The 19836-nt window shown below is 47.3% G+C and overlaps 1 protein-coding gene and 1 long non-coding RNA gene across 3 annotated transcripts in view; one reads left to right on the plus strand and one right to left on the minus strand.

Moving 5' to 3' along the window:
- The window catches only part of LOC147097913 (uncharacterized), a 118688-nt gene extending 117748 nt beyond the window's left edge, over positions 1 to 940 (minus strand). The window contains exon 1 of the long non-coding RNA XR_015074232.1: positions 392 to 940. This is a non-coding gene — a long non-coding RNA (uncharacterized LOC147097913). The remainder of the gene's footprint in view (positions 1 to 391) is intronic.
- Positions 1 to 19836, plus strand: part of LOC147097912 (netrin receptor UNC5D-like) — a 743147-nt gene that overhangs the window by 188674 nt on the left and 534637 nt on the right. The window lies entirely within an intron of this gene.

The raw sequence follows: 19836 nt of genomic DNA on the forward strand, positions 1-19836 counted from the left end.
TGATTTCACAAGGTTCTGCAGTCGGTGCGGAGCCTCGCTGGCGCAGACTGGAGCAACAGGCCTGTCGTGTCATCGCCCTCTCTCCAACCCTGGCTCACATCTGGCAAGCCTTCACAATGTCAACCGAAGCTCACAACCAGTACCCTATTAACTACTATTCTCTTTCATAAGCCAACTGACCTGCTGTGTGCTTCCAGCAGCGTGTCTATTGCAGATCGCAGTTAACTGCACCATCTGACCTGACCTCCTTCGAAGACTGGATCGCCGTCAAGCTACTGGCGGTTTCTTTTCCACGCAGTCCTCCAAGTGCAGTGATTTTTGTTTTGTTTTTGTTTTCCCCAACAGCTGTGCCATTTAATTTGCGAGTTTCCAAAGACAGAATTTTGCATACCTGATCCCCTGAGAGGACTTGGAGTGAAGTGTGGTGCAAACAACTTCGGATCCTTGCCACCGCTTGAGTGAAGTCCTCCCCGTGCTCCAGCATGAAATTTATGCAGCTGACACAAATGCCAGACACGAAACAACATGAATGCCAAAACTTGACTGGGTATTGAAGCTTATAATAATAACAGTCTGCCCATGAGATTGTTCCTGTTAATTGGTATTTTCAGCTGACACTACCGACAATCTCTTGATGAGGTTCTGTCATTGCTAATTGCCGGGGCCTTGGGAGGCTCTTTGATAACACTTCCTTGCAGACCACGAAGATGCTGATTCGATATTTGTGAGCTGATGCCGGCTGAAGCAGCCTTCTTCCAAATTTCCCATCCTTCAAAGTGAGACATTCAATGAAGGCATCGCCTACTGCATGTTAGTGGCACCGAGGCTCTCATTATTCACGGTGGGGGACAGCCACAGTGCGAGAGATTTAAATTCCCTCCGCCTGCCAGAGACGGGAGCAGCAGGAGAGTTAAATTGGAGGTGATGGACTTAGCGGCCCGCTGGCAGTACTCCTGGGGCTTTCCGCTGGGCGGTGCCCGCTCAAGTAAAAGAAAGAATTGCATTTCTATAGCGCCTTTCACTACCACTGGACATCCCAAAGCGCTTTACAGTCAATGGAGTGCTTTTGGAAGTGTAGACGCTGTTGTAATATGGGAAACATGGCAGCCAATTTGCGCACAGCAAGCTGCCACAAACAGCAATGTGATAATGACCAGATCATCTGTTTTTAGTGTTGTTGGTTGAGGGAGAAATATTGGCCCCAGGACACCGCTGCTCTTCTTCGAAATAGTGCCGCGGGATCTTTTACGTCCACCTGAGAGAGCAGACGAGGTCTCAGCTTAACGTCTCATCCAAAAGACGGTATTTCCGACAGTGCAGCACTCCCTCAGCACTGCACTGGAGTGTCAACCTAGATTATGTGCTCAAATCATTGAGCGGGACTTGAACCCACGACTGGTTCCTGGGATGGGGGGATTGCCCTATGAGGAGAGATTGAGTAGAATGGGCCTATATTCTCTGGAGTTTAGAAGAATGAGAGGTGATGTCATTGAAACATACAAAATTCTTACAGGGCTTGACAGGGTAGGTGCAGGGAGGATGTTTCCCCTGGCTGGGGAGTCTAGAACCAGGGGTCACAGTCTCAGAATAAGGGGTCAGCCATTTAGGACTGAGATGAGGAGAAATTTCTTCACTGTGCGCAAGTCCCTGGAGTGGGGACTTGAACCCACAATTTTCTGACATCAAAGGCATGTGTGCTGCCCACTGAGCCACAGCTGACACTTGTCAGGTGGGAGTCTCAGTAACCTATGCAAATTGGGGCCCTAGGATGATGCATATTGGGGCCCTAGGATGATGCATATTGGGGCCCTAGGATGATGCATATTGGGGCCCTAGGATGATACAAATTAGAGCCCGATTAATGAGGCCATTTTAAGGGCCTACTGGGCGCAGCATCTGCCGCGGATGTTCCAGTCAGACAGTACAGCAGAAGAGGCCCGAGAATAATGGGGGTCGCTGCCGCCCCATGCTCTCCACCCCCACCCCCCTTTGGAATCTTTGGAATTCTCTACCCCAGTGGGCGGTGGAGGCTCAGTCATTGGGTATATTCAAAACAGAAATTGATAGATTTCTGACCAGCAAGGGATATGGTGATAGGGCCGTTGAATGGAGTTGAGGCAGAAGATCAGCCATGATCTTATTGAATGGCGGAGCAGGCTCGAGGGGCCGAATGGCCGACTCCTGCTCCTATTTCTTGTGTTCTTGTGCGGTCTTGGGCATGGCTAACGGTGCCTTCAAGCCAGAATCGATTGGTAATAAATGAAGAAAAAAAGACTTGCATTTCTAGAGCGCCTTTCACGACCTCAGGACATTCCCAAAGCGCTTTACAGCCAATAAATTACTTTTGGAGTGTAGTTGCTGTTGTAATGTGGGAAACGCGACAGCCAATGTGCGCACAGCAAGCTCCCACAAACAGCAATGTGATAATGACCAGATCATGGGGGAAAAATTCGGTATCACCCCATTTGGGGCGCCGTTGTCAGCCGTGCGCAAAGTTTAGCGCCTGGCGCTAATTATCGCCTCCGACTGCAGACTTGGTTTTTATCGCCCCTGGAGGTGATTGGAGCGCTAAATCAGGTGCTTCACACCTGTCTTAAGGCGCAAAGGCCGAGGAGCGAGGCGCTACCTCAGAGCACTGGCGAAGCAAGGAAGGGCAAATCAAAATAAATCTGCAAAGTGCTGCTCAGTACTCAAAACTCCTTCACACAGCGTTGAATCTCTCCAGAAGTCTCTCTCTCTCTCTCTCTCAGAATGCGTGGTGCAAAAATGTCACCGACAAAATAAAGGCAGGAAGCGGTCGCCTTTAAATAGCGCTCCCCTAGTCCCTTTCTGACAGCATAACGCTTCCCTCAACCTGTCGTTGCTAGCGGCAGGCGGTAATTGAGGGGGCGCCACTCAATATCCGGTCCGGGGTGCTAATGGGGCGTTGCGCACTCGACTGACGTCACAATCTGCCGGCGCAGGAGATCGTGGCGGAAATATTTAGTGCCGCTGCAAAATGTCTAGTTAATTTCGCGAGCGGCACAAACATCGCTGCGCCCGGGCGCTAGTTGCTTTGCGCCCCAATTGGTGCCCTCTTAAGGCGCTAACGGGAGGCGCAAACAACTGAATTTCACCCCCCCATATGTTTTATTGATGTTGGTTGAGGAATAAATATCAGCCAGGACACCGGGGATAACTCCCCTGCTCTTCTCCGAAATAGTTCCATGGAATTTTTTACGTCCACCTGAGCGAGCAGACGGGGCCTCGGTTTAATGTCTCATCTGAAAGACGGCACCTCCGACAGTGCAGCGCTCCCTCAGCACTGCACTGGAGTGTCAGCCTAGATTTTTGTGCCCAAGTCTCTTGGAGTGGGATTTGAATCCACAACCTTCTGACTCAGAGGCGATGGGTCTATTGTATGTTGTTGAATGCAGTACACTCACTGCACACCCCTCTCACACCACCAGGAGTTGAGGTTATGCATTTTTCTTTTTATTACCATCTACATAATTATTATAGGAGAGAATTATTAATGAAATGGCACAGTACTTAACTACATTATTAGATAAAAGCAAACTGTGTGCATTTGGGAGTAAGAATTTGGATATACTCACAGACCCCTGTGAAATTCCATACCCCAGGAAATTATCGGCCGGTTTAGGGAATTATAGGTCCTAGTCTTATCTAGGACATGGATAAACTTCTAGGGCTAGAAATTCGGTATAGCCCTGGTAAGGGCGCTACTTTTTGAGAAGTTGGAAGTTTAGCGCCAGGCGTTAATCAATCTCGCTGCCCTCTAAATTCAGTCTCAGTGCTCAAAGAATGCAGGGGAGCGCTAAATCAGGCACTAATGATGTAGGTGAGTGGCGTTAGGCTCCAAGCGATACAGAATACGAGGTGTTGTGTAATCAGGAGTGAGCATTGGCGCAGGCGCCTTGCAGCCATTAAAGGGGAGGGTCACCGAAGTCTGCACACCAGCCCCCAATGATTCGGGGAGTGCAGAACGGCAATATGCTGTGGGATGAAATGAACGTCCTTTGACGGCCAGCAACACTCCGGGGCCTAAGCGGCCTTTATTTGGCTGCAGATACATCCTGCACTTTCTGGCACTCATAACTGACCTTTGGAGCGGAAGTTCCTTGACAGCTGGGGCGCATCCCTTTAAGTAGCACCCCGCCAGCCAACTGGTTCACACCTCCATTCCCTGGTGCTGTCGGCGCGAGGTAGTAAGGCGGGGGGCACTACTGAAGTTTGCAGATTGGGCGTCCAGTGAGCATTGCACACTCACTGACGTCACGATCTGCATGGCGAAAGGTGCCGAGGCACTCACTGATATCGCCGGCGCTATGGGGCCAGTGAATTTGCCATGCAGTGCAGGATTCACCCCACCGTGGCGCTACTGCCTGAGCGCCCCATTAGCGCTCCCGCCAGGCGCTAACTGGGGGCGCTAACATGCCGAATTTCTCCCCCTAGAGTCTATCCTATGTGATGAAATGAATGAATACTTAGGATAGCTAATCAGACACCTACAGACTGTGTTGTAAAGCGTTAACCAATTTCATTGAGCTTTAAGGAATTTGAAGAATGCGATGTATGTACGGATTGCCAGAAAGTGTTTGATAAGGAGACACATAGACGTTTATGAAAATCAAGGCACACATTATTACGGGGAATGTATCTGCATGGATAGAGAGGTGGCTGGAAGACGTGGTGATCTAGAATAGCCACTAACTTTACAAGATGATCCAAGGTGTTTCACAAGCAGATATGGGGCAGAGTTGGTCACCGACGAGGAATTGAGGAGCAGGTGGACGAGTTGGCCAAAGGCGTAATCAGAGAGGAGGCTTTGGAGGTGGGGAGAGACACAGCCAGGTGGTGGGTTTGGGATGGGAATTGTAGCTGTACGCTCTTCCACAGTGGTGAAACAGAGGAAAGGGAGGGGACCAAATTCAAATTGATTTTGACATTTGGGATTAAGGTTGGCTTGAAATTGCGTTTAGCAAGTGTAAGGAAGTTTTCTTTTCCTGAGACGGTGGTGTCTGTTCTGAAGCCACGGAGCGGAGCCAAACTGGTGAAGTGGATCTCAGCTGTGGACAGTTTTAAGTTAAGCTGCGTATCGCAATGAAAACTCACCTTCAATAATACTTCATAAATCCAGCCCAGCTGTTACTAAGCCCTTAAGTGTTTAAAACAAGTGCAATTTTGGATCCGGCAATGGAGTTTGCAACCTCTGCTGCAAATTGGATTGTGGATGGCAGCAGCAAAGGGCAAAGTTAAATGATGATGCCTTTCACATTCGCGTAGAGGCTGTACTAAAGAGACAAAGGGACATCTGCAAGGGAGGCAGGATGGCCCAGAACACTCTAGCAGAGAAAGCAAGCAAGGCAAGACATACTCAACATGGCGAAGGAGCGTCTTTTACCCAATGCATGAGCCAGGAGGTTCAAATCAAGGGGCATGAACTGAAGAGGTAGCAGGTCTCAGCAGGGATCACAGTTGCCCTTATATGATGGTTCATTGCTGAGGATGTAACTGTAGGCATGAGTGAGGTAATTGTGCAAAAATATCTTGTCATGGAATCATAGAAATTTATGGCGCAGAAGGAGGCCATTCGACCCATTGGGCTGGATTTTCATTGAGGAGGCGGGTAGGAGGCGGGACTACAACTTTCAGGGTTGTAGTCCCGCCTCCATCGAGTTGTCGCCAACCCACGCGCTTTTGACTTGATTGACCTTGTTGAGCCCGCCCAGCGGGCTCAGCAAGCCAATTAAAGGCCACCCGGCAACAGGTGACGTCACAGATTGATATTTCATCTGTCAAGACCTTTTGACAGATGAAATATCAGCGTTTCACAGCTGTTTGAAGCTGTCAAACACTGACATAATCTGTACTCCATGCTAATTCCTTCCTCTCAGGATTATTTAGTGATCTCTCCGGAACAGAAAGCTGAATGCTGGAACTTTTGACAGCTCGCGGCCATTCTGCTTTCTGTGCCGGTGAGATGAGGGACTACGGAGACCTGAAGGAAGAAAGGTTGTAAAGGTAAGTAAAACTTCTTTAAACACTTTACACGCACCAAACACACTTACCTTTGCACTCATGCACCCATCACTCACCTGAACACCGGACATCTCGAACCCTCCAAGCCCTTCAGCCCGACGGCCCGCCTCGCTAACTTGGCGTGGTTTGGAGCCGTCGGGAATCCCACATTTCACCAATGAAAATAGGGATTAGGCTAAAAACTGCCTGTTAACTGTTAACAGGCAGTTAATTGGCACTAATCCCCTTCCCGCATCGGGGAGGCGGGTCCCAGTGCGGGGGCGGGTACCCGCCTCCTTTGAAACTGGCATAGAGGCGGGTTGGGGGCGGGATGGGTTCGGGACCCCTGATTTCGGGATTTTAACCCCCCACACACCTCCAATCCCGCCTCCACGGCCCAATGAAAATCCTGCCCATTGTGTCTGTACATAAGAATACATTACATCGGATATACGGCACAGAAACAGGCCATTCGGCCCAACCAGTCCGTGCCGGTGTTTATGCTCCACTCGAGTCTCCTCCCGTCTTTCCTCATCTAAATCTATCAGTGTAACCCTCTATTCCCTTCTCCCTCATATGCTTGTCCAGCCTCCCCTTAAATGCATCTATACTATTCGCCTCAACCACTCCCTGTGGTAGTGAGTTCCACATTCTCACCACTCTCTGGGTAAAGAAGTTTCTTCTGAATTCCCTATTGGATTTCTTGGTGACTATCTTATATTGACGGCCTCTAGTTTTGCTCTTCCCCACAAGTGGAATCATTCTCTCTGTATCCAGTCTATCAACATTTTTCATAACTTTAAAGACCTCTATCAGGTCACCCCTCAGCCTTCTTTTTTTTTGCAAGAGAAAAGAGACCCAGCCTGTTCATCCTTTCCTGATATGTATACTCTCACATTTCTGGAGTCATCCTAGTAAATCTTCTCTGCACCCTCTCTAGTGCATCCAAATCCTTTTTATAACATGGTAACCAGAACTGTACGCAGTACTCCAAGTGTGGTCTAACCAAGGTTCAATATAGGTTTAGCATAACTTCCCTACTTTTCAATTCTATCCCTCTAGAAATAAAAATGTATCGGCCATAAAAGAGCTCTCCAGCCTAATCCCACTTTCCAGCTCTTGGGCCGTAGCCCTGTCGGTTACGGCACTTCAAGTGCACATCCAAGTACTTTTTAAATGTGATGAGGGTTTCTGCCTCTACCTCCCTTTCAGGCAGTGAGTTCCAGACCCCCACCACACTCTGGGTGAAGAAAGTTCCCCTCAACTCCCCTCTAATCCTTCTACCAATTACTTTAAATCTCTGCCCCCTGGTTATTGACCTCTCTGCTGAGGAATGTGCAGCCACAAATTAGTCTTAAGTCAACTGTCACTAGATGCACTGCAGCCGCCAGGAGCTACCAACCACACCTTGCTGGTTTGCAGGTTACTGGATAGTGACATCCTGCACTAAATGTGTAATGTTATCCCTTACTGCAGAAGTTGCTATTGAACAATAAGGGAGTAATAAAGGCGACTGAAAGTGGAGCGACCCAGATTCCCAGGCTAACCACGTTTGAGTAGGCAGCTGTTTAGGTGGCAGATGTGCAGGTAATGCCGGGGTAGGTGTGCAGCCCGAATCTCCTGGTTAGTGCAAGTGGGAGCACACATGGCCATTGCTGCAATAAATGAAACATTCAGTAAGCACCTCGCGATAACTACAGCCTCAGGCAGCACATTCTGTCAGGTTTTTTGACTCTATGGTTGACCTGGCTCACGTCACCCCCTCTTGTTCTTCCTCGACATCAGAAGAAGAGGAGCCAGAGGGAGATCGGTCCACCAACTCAGTAACACTCGTGTAGAATGACTTGGTCATTGAGCCGGGGAATGATGGATGGAGCCTGGGTGAGGCGGGTTGGACCGGGGATGGATCTGATGCTGGAGGAGCTAATTGACGTTGACTGTGCGGTGTTACTCAGTGATTCAGGCTTCACTGGGCTTGCTTTTGTAAAAGAAAGAAGTAACTGAAGTAACAGAATACTGTAATGAGTCATTTGTCTCCATAAATAACACACGGGAAGGTGGTATGTTTGTGTGTGTCAGTCATGCAGCTAACTCATTCCTGTTGGAACTAACCTCATGGGTGCTATCATGGAGCATAGCTCTGACCTATAGAATGCCATTATGGCGATGGTATTTGCAGTGGAGCAAGGAATTGTAAGAGGGGTTTCTCTCAATGTTGTTGACAATCCAAGATACCATAGTTACTGAAGTATCAGCATGACTCCGTGCTAGCACTCTCAGCTCAGTCAGAAGAACATAAGAACATAAGAAATAGGAGCAGGAGCCAGCCATTCGGCCCCTCGCGCCTGCTCCGCCATTCAATAAGATCATGGCTGATCTTCTACCTCATCTCCACTTTCCCACACTATCCCCATATCCCTTGATTCCCTTAATATTCAAAAGTCTATCGATCCCCGTCTTGAATATACTCAATGACTGAGCCTCCACAGTCCTCTGGGGTAGAGAATTCCAAGATTCATCACCTTCTGAGTGAAGAAATTTCTCCTCATCTCAGTCCTAAATGGCCGACCCCTTATTCTGAGACTGTGACCCCTGGTTCTAGACTCCACAGCCAGGGGAAACATCTTCCCTGCATCTACCCTGTCAAGCCCTGTAAGAATTTTGTATGTTTCAATGAGATCGCCTCTCATTCTTCTAAACTCTAGAGAATATAGCCCTAGTCTATTCAATCTCTCCTCATAGGGCAATCCCCCCATCCCAGGAACCAGTCGTGGGTTCAAGTCACGCTCAATGATTTGAGCACATAAGCTAGGCTGACACTCCAGTGCAGTACTGAGGGAGTGCTGCACTGTCGGAGGTGCCATCTTTCAGATGAGACGTTAAACTAACGTCTGCCCCCTCAGGTGGATGTAAAAGATCCCAGGGCACTATTTGAAGAAGAGCAGGGGAGTTGTCCCGGTGTCCCCACCCATCATTTGTCCCTTTGTCAGTACCACCAAAAAACAGATGATCAGATCATTTATTTTATTCTGCTTGTGGGCCTTACCGTGTGCAAATTGGTTGCTGTATTTGATTCTGGAACAACAGTAACCATCCTTCAGAAATATAGGTAGACTATCCTTTATCCGAACATCCGAAAACCGAAACCCTCTAAAAACCGAAAGTTTTTTCGTTCAGCGTAAGTCGTGCGCACGACATGACCAGAGTGGCGCAGGACTTACACTGAGGAGGGCAGAGGGTCACTGAGTTCCCTCCTGGGTAGGAGATTGCAGGCCGAGCCGGGCAGTGTGAAGGAGGTATACCAGGAGAGTGAACCCAACAATACAGCGGCCCGTCCGATAGCTGCAGCGGCCTGTCCGATATTCTTTTCTCCCCCCCCGACCCCCACCCTTTCGGATAAGGGATAGTGTATCCTTTATCCGCACTTCCGAAAACCGAAATCCTCTGAAAACCGAAAGTTTTTTCGTTCAGCGTAAGTCGTGCGCACGACCCCGACCCCCGCCGACCCCCACCCCTGACCCCCCCGCCGACCCCCACCCCGACCCCCCGCCGACCCCGACCACGCCGACCCCGACCCCCGACCCCCCCGCCGACCCCCCCGCCGACGCCGACCCTCACCCCTGACAAATTTCCCAGTCTTATAAAATACCTTCTGAAACCCGAAATTTTCCGAAAACCGAAACACGGCTGGTCCCGGGGTTTTCGGATAAAGGATAGTCTACCTGTACTTCATTGGCTGTGGTGCACTGTGTCACGTCCTGAGGTTGTGAATGACTCTATCTTAATCCAAGCTCTTTCTTGCTGGTTTTGATGCATTTGGAACAAGATAATCAGTAATAACACATTCAGTGACCTCATGGCAGTCCATCATTCTATGGCCAAACAGAACACTGGTCACCATGAGGTATCAGCCCAGTAACACAATGCATAAGGACAGGCATCCGCCTCTCACGTCAGTCCCGCTAAAGTAGCAGCACGTGGCTGCACGCAAGCCCCCAAAGCACGTCAGGTTCCGCAACGGCTCCTGTGGGAACAGCATGCAAATGTTAAGTGTCATCAGACACCCAAGGAGCCGCTCAACAGATCCTACATCTGGCTGCGACACCTCCTTCTTCCACTCAGTTTTCCACAAGGAATAGGGCACAAAGTGGAAGATGATGCGCCAGCATGTGATGCATAAGAAGACACCAAAGCATGCACGCATTCTCTGCTGCATTCTTTTTTTTTATTCATTTGTGGGATGTGGGCGTCGCTGCAGTCAGTGTGGTGAAGGTGCTCCCACAGTGCTGGTAGGGAGGGAGTTCCAGGATTTTGACCCTGTGACGATGAAGGAACGGCCGATATATTTCCAAGTCAGGATGGTGTGTGACTTGGAGGGGAACTTGGAGGTGGTGGTGTTCCCACGCGCCTGCTGCCCTTGTCCTTCTAGGTGGAAGAGGTTGCGGGTTTGGGAGGTACTGCCGAAGAAGCCTTGGCAAGTTGCTGCAGTGCATCTTGTAGATAGTACACACTGCAGCCACAGTGCGCCGGTGGTGGAGGGAGTGAATGTTTAAGGTGGTGGATGGGGTGCCAATCAAGTGGGCTGCTTTGGTGTCGAGCTTCTTGAGTGTTGTTGGAGCTGCACGCATCCAGGCAAGTGAAGAGTATTCCATCACACTCCTTACTTGTGCCTTGTAGATGGTGGACAGGCTTTGGGGAGTCAGGAGGTGAGACACTCGCCACAGAATACCTAGCCTCTGACCTGCTCTTGTTGCCACAGTATTTATGTGGCTGGTCCACTTAGGTTTCTGGTCAATGGTGACCCCCAGGATGTTGATGGTGGGGGATTCAGCGATGGTAATGTCGTTGAATGTCGAGAGGTGGTGGTTAGATTCTCGCTTGTTGGAGATAGTCATTGCCTGGCACTTGTGTGGCGTGAATGTTACCTGCCACTTATCAGCCCAAGCCTGAACGTCGTCCAGGTCTTGTTGTCTGCGGGCATGGACTGCTTCACTATCTGAGGAGTTGTGAATGGCACTGAACACTGTGCAGTCATCACAATTCACAATTCACAATTCAAATCGCTTTATTGGCATGATAAGTTACATCTTATGTTGCCAAAGCATCAAAATACATTTATGGTTTACCACATAAACGCAGTTCTATTCATACAGTGTATAAACAGGTATATCCCTGAGTGTATAAATATACATTCGCATTGTTTATATATATTCTTTTCTTAGTTTACTGGTTGGCTCTCTGTTCATGGCAAGCTGTAACATAGCGTGCCGCCAGTGTTATACAGCTTCTCTCCTCTCCCAGTAGGAATGGGAGTTTTTGGTTGTCATTCAGATTTCTGAAATCAGGGCATATTTGTGAGAATCTTTGGTAGAAATTCTCCCTGATGCCCTGATATTTTCCACAAGCTGTGAGGAAGTGCATCTCTGTCTCCACCACTCCCTGACTGCAGTGCGAGCATATCCTGTCCTCTCTTGGCAGCCTGGTCTGCCTGTGTCTGCCTTTTTCGATCGCTAGGCTATGTTCGCTAAGTCTGTACCTTGTCAAGGTTCTTCTCAGTTTGTTATCCTTTACCATGGTCAGGTAATCAGCTATGTTGTATTGTCTGTTTAGGGCCAAGTAGCAATTGAGTTTGCTTTGGGTTTTTGTTGTTTCTGCCCAATATGTCAGATATTTTTCCTTTTGCTTAGCGACGATTGTGTTGGGTCGAATTCTTTGTGTTACCCTGTCACTGTCCTGGGGCTGGTTATTGTTAGTATTGTTAGTAGTTACTTCACTGAGTCCCAGGACTAGTTGACTGAGGGTATTCTTCTTTATGGTCAGCTCTTGGCATTTCAGGGCGTCGTAGTGATAGCATTGGGGATTGCTCATTTGTAGGTGATTCCAAAATTTGGTGGCTCTTTTTTGGATAGTGATTATTAATGGATATTGGCCTAGTTCCGCCCTGCATGCATTGTTTACTGTTTTCCTTTGAGTCCGGAGGATACTTTTACAGAATTCTGCATGTAGGATCTCAATTGGGTGTTTGTCCCATTTTGCAAATTCTTGTTGAGTTAGCGGTCCCCATACCTCACTGCCATAGAGTGCAATTGGTTCAATTACTGATTTGAAAATTTTGAGCCAAATGCTAATTGGGATTTCTATTTGGATTGATTTTTTGATGGCATAGAAAGCCCTTCTTGCTTTCTCTTTCAGTTCATTCACAGCCAGTTTGAAGTTTCCCGTAGAACTGATTTTTAAGCCCAAGTATGTGTAGTTAGTGGTTTGTTCAATTTTGGTTGTTCCTACTGTGAAATTTATTTTGGGTCCCTGATGTTTGGATCTTTGCTGGAACACAAGGACTTTGGTTTTTTGGGGATTTATTGTCAGGGCCCAAGTCTGGCAGTACGACTCCAGCAGGTCCAGGTTTTGCTGTAGCCCCTCTTTAGTAGGTGACAGCAGAACCAGGTCGTCTGCATAGAGGAGGAATTTAACCTTGGATTCATATAGGGTGAGGCCGGGTGCTGTAGATTGTTCAAGTAGTTTTGCCAATCCATTTATGTAAATATTAAAGAGTGTCGGTGAGATTGGCGAGCCCTGCGTCACCCCCCGCCCCTGTGGGAAGTATTTTGTTTGTTTGTCTCCAATTTTAACTGCACATTTGTTGTTTGTATACATTGATTTAATTACATCATATGTTTTCCCTCCTACCCCACTTTCGATAAGTTTCAGGAATAAACCGTCATGCCAGATGGAGTCGAAAGCCTTCTGGAAATCTACAAAGCATGCGTAGATTTTGCTTTTGTTATGGTGAACGTGTTTGTCAATTAGGGTCTGTAGGGTGAAGATATGATCGGATGTTCTATAGTTTGGCAGGAATCCAATTTGGCTTTTACTCAAGACATTGTGCTCCTCAAGGAAGTTTATAAGTCTTTTGTTTATGATGCTACAGAATACCTTCCCCAGGTTACTGTTTACACAGATGCCTCGATAGTTGTTTGGGTCGATTTTGTCCCCACTTTTGTATATGGGCGTTATGAGTCCTTTGTTCCAGATATCAGGGAAATAACCGACACTCAGAACCAAGTTGAAGAGTTTTAGGATAGCCAGTTTCATTTTGTTGTCTGTGTGTTTAATCATCTCGTTTAGTATGCCGTCTGTCCCGCAGGCTTTTCCTGGTCGCAGGTCCTTGAGTTTTTCAAGAAGTTCTTTTTCTGTTATTATGGCGTCCAGCGGGTTTTGGTTATCTTTTATGGCCATTTCTAGCTTTTCCAGTTTTTTGCATATTTGGTGTTGCTCTGGTCTTAGTGTGTTTTTCTGGTATAATTTTTCAAAGTGGTTTACCCATGTGTCCCCATTTTGAATGGCCAAATCGTCGTGTTGTTTTCTGTGTAGTGTTTTCAAGTTTTCCCAGAAACAATTGGAATCTATGGATTCCTCCATGGAGCTGAGTGTATTCTTAATATATTGCTCTTTTTTGGTTCTGAGTGTGTTTCTGTATTGTGTTAGTGTCTGACAATAAGTAAGGCGTAGTTCCTCGTTTTCTGGATGTCTGTGTTTTTGGTTTGATATTTTTCTAAGTTTTTTCCTCATGTTATGGCAATCTCGGTCAAACCATTTTTCATAGTTTTTTGTTTTGGGTTTGTTGTTGCGAGCTTTCAAGTTTGCATTTGTTGCCAAATTATCAAAAATATTGTTTAGTTTACTAACTGCCCGGTTTACGCCTTCTTTATTGTGAGTGTATATGTTATCCAGAAAGGTGTCTAAGAGAGCTTGAGTTGATGCATTGCTAATTGTTTTCTGGTATTTTTCCGTGTCGTTTTTGGCCCATCTGTACGATTTTTTGGTGTTGTACAGTTTACTGGGTTGTGTTTCTATGTTGCTTGTTTCTGTCTTTTTGAGGAACATAGTAATTTGACTGTGATCTGACAGTGTTGTTTGTGGTTTGACTGTGAATGCTCTGAAAGAGGATGGGTCTAAGTCTGTAATCATCATTCAGATAGAAATTAAAACATATTGCTTTGCCAGCGTTTGCCAATCAAGAAATATTCTTCCAATTAACAAGAAAAAAACTAAGGTTCTGTGAGAATGAGAATACCCATGCACCAACATAGATGGCAAAAGAGCCAACTGACTGGGTTCCATAGATGTGCCTTGCTGAAAGGGCTGTCTCTGCACCCATGAAAAAGTTCTCAAATCGGAACCTGCGAAACGAATCGCCCCAACATTCTGCTGGAGATGGCCGCTTTTCATTCTCATCTTCATTCTCTTCCATATGTTGTTGTTATACCTCTTTGAAGAACATGATTAGTCCCCTCTCAGTGCAGAGTTGTGCAGCATACAGCACACATCTATCATTCAGCTTGTTTTTGGCATATTGCAAGGTCCCTCCCTCAGCATCTCTTCAGGACCTGCTCAATGAAAGAAAGAAAGAAGGAAGAAAGGCTGACAAAGCAGCCCGCTTGATTGGCACCCCATCCACCACCTTAAACATTCACTCCCTCCACCACCGGCGCACCGCGTCTGCAGTGTGTACCATCTACAAGATGCACTGCAGCAACTCGCCAAGGCTTCTTCGGCAGCACCTCCCAAACCCGCGACCTCTTCCACCTAGAAGGACAAGGGCAGCAGGCGCATGGGAACACCACCATCTCCAAGTTCCCCTCCAAGTCACACACACCATCCTGACTTAGAAGTATATCGGCCGATCCTTCATCATCGCTGGGTCAAAATCCTGGAACTCCCTCCCTAACAGCACTGTGGGAGCACCTTCACCACACGGGCTGCAGCGGTTCAAGAAGGCGGCTCACCACCACCTTCTCAAGGGCGATTAGGGATGGGCAGTAAATGCCGGCCTTGCCAGCGACGCCCACATCCCATAAACGAGTTTTTTTTTTAAACCGTTGGCGGCAGTGCCTTCAGCCTGGGCTCTCGGCTCTGGTATTCCCTTCCCACACCTCTCCTATTTAAGACTCCCCTTAAAATATACCTCTTTGGCCAAGATTTAGTCACCCCTCCTGGTAGCTCCTTCTTTGGATCGGTGTCCTTTTTTTGTCTGAGGGCACTTCTGTGGAGCGCGGTGGGACGTTTCTCAACATTGAAGGAGTTACGTAAATGCAGGTTGTTGTTGTTGTAATGCAACAACACTGGATTAAACCAATCAGTAACTAACGCTGTTGAGACCCTTTAGCTCAGTTCACAGATCACCTCCAGTGGATGAACATCAACCACTTTCTTTTATGTAATCTTTAATGTAATAAATGTCCCACGACTTATCAAGGAGGAGAAGGGGTGGGTGGGGGGTGCGGGGAGAGAGATGACTGACATTCAGAAATGGAAGAATTGGGTTAAGTACTCCAGAGCTTGCAGCGCACATTAATACCACCATCCATCATTTCTGGGCATCTGAAGTTTTAACCGACCCTTTTCGTCTGTTTTCCAATTTATTTTGCCACAGTGACTCAGCACGTTGAACAGCAACTAGGGGGCATAGTCTCAGGTAAGGGGTCGACCATTTAGGACTGAGATGAGGAGGAATTTCTTCACTCAGAGACTTGTGAATCTTTGGAATTCTCTGCCCCAGAGGGCTGTGGATGCTCAGTCGTTGAGTATATTCAACAACAACAACAACTTGTATTTATATAGCACCTTTAATGTAGTAAAACATCCCAAGGCGTATTTTAAGACAAAAAACTTGACACCGAGCCACATAAGGAGAAATTAGGGCAGGTGACCAAAAACTTGGTCAAAGAGGTAGGTTTTAAGGAGCATCTTAAAGGAGGAAAGAGAGGTAGCGAGGCGGAGAGGTTTAGGCAGGGAATTCCAGAGCTTAGGGCCTAGGCAACAGAAGGCACGGCCACCAAAGGTGGAGCGATTATAATCAGGGATGCTCAAGGCAGAATTAGAGGAGCGCAGATATTTCGGGGGTGTGGGGCTGCAGGAGATTACAGAGATAGGAAGGGGCGAGGCCATGGAGGGATTTGAAAACAAGGATGAGGATTTTGAAATCGAGGCACTGCTTAACCAGGAGCCAATGTAGGTCAGCGAGCACTGGGGAGATGGGCGAATTCAAGGCTGAGATTGCTAGATTTTTGGACTCTAGGGGAATCAAGGGATATGGAGATCGGGCAGGAAAGTGGAGTTGAGGTCGAAGATCAGCCATGATCTTATTGAACGGCGGAGCAGGTTCGAGGGGCCGAATGGCCGACTCCTGCTCCTAATTCTTATGTTCTTGTGTTCGTATTTTTTTTTATCTGGTTCCTGGGATGTGGGCGTCGCTGGCAAGGCCGGCATTTATTGCCCATCCCTAGTTACCCTTGAGCAGGTGGTGGTGAGCCGCCTTCTTGAACCGCTGCAGTCCGTGGGGTGAAGGTACTGATGTAATAAAACTGGGAAAATGCAAATAACAGGAAGGGGGGAATGAAAACAATTTAAAGAATTCAATGACTGATAATCGCCCTAGACTCAACACGTGCTGACTGAAATTCTGCACTCATTTTCTATTTAATTTTAGCACGACTAATTTTTGTTGTTGCACGACGTGCATTGTTCTTGGATAGCACTGAAATTAATTAAACATTTAGTACATTTCATGTTTACTGACCCTTGAAGATTTATGTGATGCATTCCATGCAGTATTCATTATTTAAAGGGTTAGGTTTATTAAATCGTGCTTGTAAGTGCGGGAATTTGTAAACGTCAGATTTTCATGCATTTTTAATAGAAGGAACACATCTTGTTTATTGGGCTACCATTGGTGCTTGAGTTGGAACACGAGCATAGACAGTAAACTTGTTCAAAGCAGAAATTCAAAGCAGCAGAAATGTGGACTGAAATCACTGGATTCTTGAGGACAGGACATTGATAACCCCTCTACAAATATTGACATATACCCAGGGACCTCTGCAAATATTGGCATATACCCAGGGACCTCTGCAAATATTGGCATATACCCAGCGACCTCTACAAATATTGAGATATACCCAGGGACCCCTACAGATACTAGAAACATAGAAGATAGGAGCAGGAGTAGGCCATTCGGCCCCTCGAGCCTGCTCCGCCATTCAATGAGATCATGGCTGATCATCCAAACTCAGTACCCTGTCCCTGCTTTCTCCCCCTATCCCTTGATCCCTTTAGCCTTAAGAAATATATCTAACTCCTTCTTGAATACATTTAATGAATTGGCCTCAACTGCCTTCTGTGGTAGAGAATTCCACAGGTTCACCACTCTCTGGGTGAAGAAATTCCTCCTCATCTCAGTCCTAAATGGCTTACCCCTTATCTTTAGACTGTGACCCCTGGTTCTGGACTCCCCGGCCATCGGGAACATCCTTCCTGCATCTAGTCTGTCTAGTCCTGTTAGCATTTTATAAGTTTCAATGAGATCCCCTCTCATACTGATATACACCCAGGGACCTCTGCAAATATCTTTATCTCATTGCTGTTTGTGGGAGCTTGCTGCGTGCAGTTTGGCTGCCGCCTTTCCCACGTTACAACAGTGACTAAATTTCAATAAAAAGTACCTTAATGACTGTAAATCGCTTTAGAACGCCCTGAGGTTGTGAAAGGTGCTATATAAATGCAAGATTTCTCTTTTGTTCTTCCTCTGTACTGCACTTTTCCAGACGCTCATAACTGTGGAATATTGATGTGATTCAGTGCCAGGTCTTTAGGAAGGCTCCTGCAATATACCACGTGGAGAAGTGGTAAGTTCACCCAGCTAGCTGGGAGCGAGGAGTCCCTAGACCTGACCATCTGGAGCCCAAAAGGGAATGCCAGCATTGGAGATATGTCGAGGCCGTTTTGTTTAAAGCAAGGTTAATTCCTGATTGATACAGATATAAACTCATAATGTTCACACAGCATAAGACTGGCAAATTAATTGATAGAAACTCATGTTCGAAGTTGTTCTCCCCTTCACCTGCTGCTATGCCCATTGAGAACCTTTTGCGAGTCAGTTGTAGCTTGTTTTTTAAAGGGAATAATGAATAATTCTGTCTCATTCACAGCATGACGTCGGTTTGTTGTCTTTGTTGTGCTACGGCCTCCTGCCTGCTCTTGTCTATGTTGTCAGGCACTGCTTCCGTCTGGCCAAAGGAGCCATTTGCATATCTTTGATCAAGATTGTGCGAAACCTGGATGAGTAGTAATCCTGGCCCCCGCAGCTGTTGGCATTTGGTTCCCTCGTCGGCCTATAATGATGCATAAGAAGCCATCTCATTAGAATGTTTCTGGTTCCCTTGTCATTCTATCCCCCACTGTCGTATGCACCACTGGTAATGCAGACGTAGAGAGTTACTTTTGAAAGGAAATTTTGTGAAATATTTGACCAACTTAATATCGAGCTACCCGTCGCTTCAAGCACATTGAGTGAACTTTTTAAAAATTCATTCACGGGATGCGGGCGTCGCTGGCAAGGCCCAGCATTTATTGCCCATCCCTAATTGCCCCTTGAGAAGGTGATGATGAGCCGCCTTCTTGAACCGCTGCAGTCCGTGTGGTGAAGCTGCTCCCACAGTGATTATACCTCTTTGTAGCGGTTTGGTACAACTGAGTGTCTCGCTCGGTCATTTCAGAGAGGCAGTTAAGAGTCAACCACATTGCTGTGGGTCTGGAGCCCTGTTCCTGGGACTAGGGACAGGGTCACTGGCAAGGCTTGGAAGCTAAGCAGAGCCAGGCCTGGTTAGTACGTGGAGGAGTGACCATCAGGGAAGACCAGGTGCAGAAGGTCACGGAAGGAGCCCCGAGGAGGGGCGGTTGGTGAGAAGGTCACAGAAGGAGCCCCGGGAGAGGCGGCTGGTGAGCAGGCCCGGGCGTTGGGCTGAAGATTGTCAGACAGGAGGAATGGCGGAAATGGAATGGCGGCACGCACAGACGCAGCGGCTTTGCTTCTCCCAGGACGGTGCTATTTACGTTTAATGTTAATGTTATTTGTACGGGACTCATGGGAGCTTGCAAGATCACATTTCGTTGTTCATGTACTTGTGCATTGTACAATGACAATAAAAGTATTATTATTACATATCGGCCAGACCGGGTAAGGGCGGCAGATTTCCTTCCCTAAAGGGCATTAGTGAACCAGGTGGGTTTTTATGACAATCCAGTAGTTTCATGGTCACCATTACTGATACTAGCTTTTTATTCCAGATTTATTTAATTAACTGAATTTAAATTCCCCAGCTGCCCTGGTGGGATTTGAACTCACGTCTCTGGATTGATTTTAGGAGACTGAGCATTGCACGTGGATGTCACAGAATGCACAGATTTGCATTATATTCCCAATATAGTTATTTTCAACCAATACCTGCTGTCTTCCAGGGATGTACGAATGTGGATATGACCTCCTAGTTTGCCTCATCGAGGATTCATTGCCCCCACAGCTTTGCATCTAATCTGTAACCAGACCATACCTTCCTTTGAAAAGCATATCTGTGGCTTAGAGGCTATTTACAATCCAAAGATGATTTTGCCCAAAGCCTTTTCCATTTTACACACCTCTGCAAACAAATCAGATTGAGGATATCTGGTTTTCGGAGAAGGTGTTGAGGGAGTGATGAAGAGGCTCATTAATATTGGTGGCTGCCTTATTTGGGGGACTGCAATGGAAGATGTACCCCTAAAATCCCCTTCCCACTCATAGGGCAGGATTTTCATTGGGCCGTGGAGGCAGGATTGGAGGCGTGTGGGGGGTTAAAATCCCGAAATCGGGGGGGGGGCACGAACCCATCCCGCCCCCAACCTGCCTCCATGCCAGTTTCACAGGAGGCGGGGACCCGCGCTGGGACCCGCCTCCCTGAGGCGGGAAGGGGATTAGCGCCAATTAACTGCCTGTTAACA

Source organism: Somniosus microcephalus, chromosome 30 (assembly GCF_052327205.1).
Source record: "Somniosus microcephalus isolate GS21.2 chromosome 30, FLI_Smic_1.0, whole genome shotgun sequence".
NCBI classification, from domain to species: domain Eukaryota; kingdom Metazoa; phylum Chordata; class Chondrichthyes; order Squaliformes; family Somniosidae; genus Somniosus; species Somniosus microcephalus.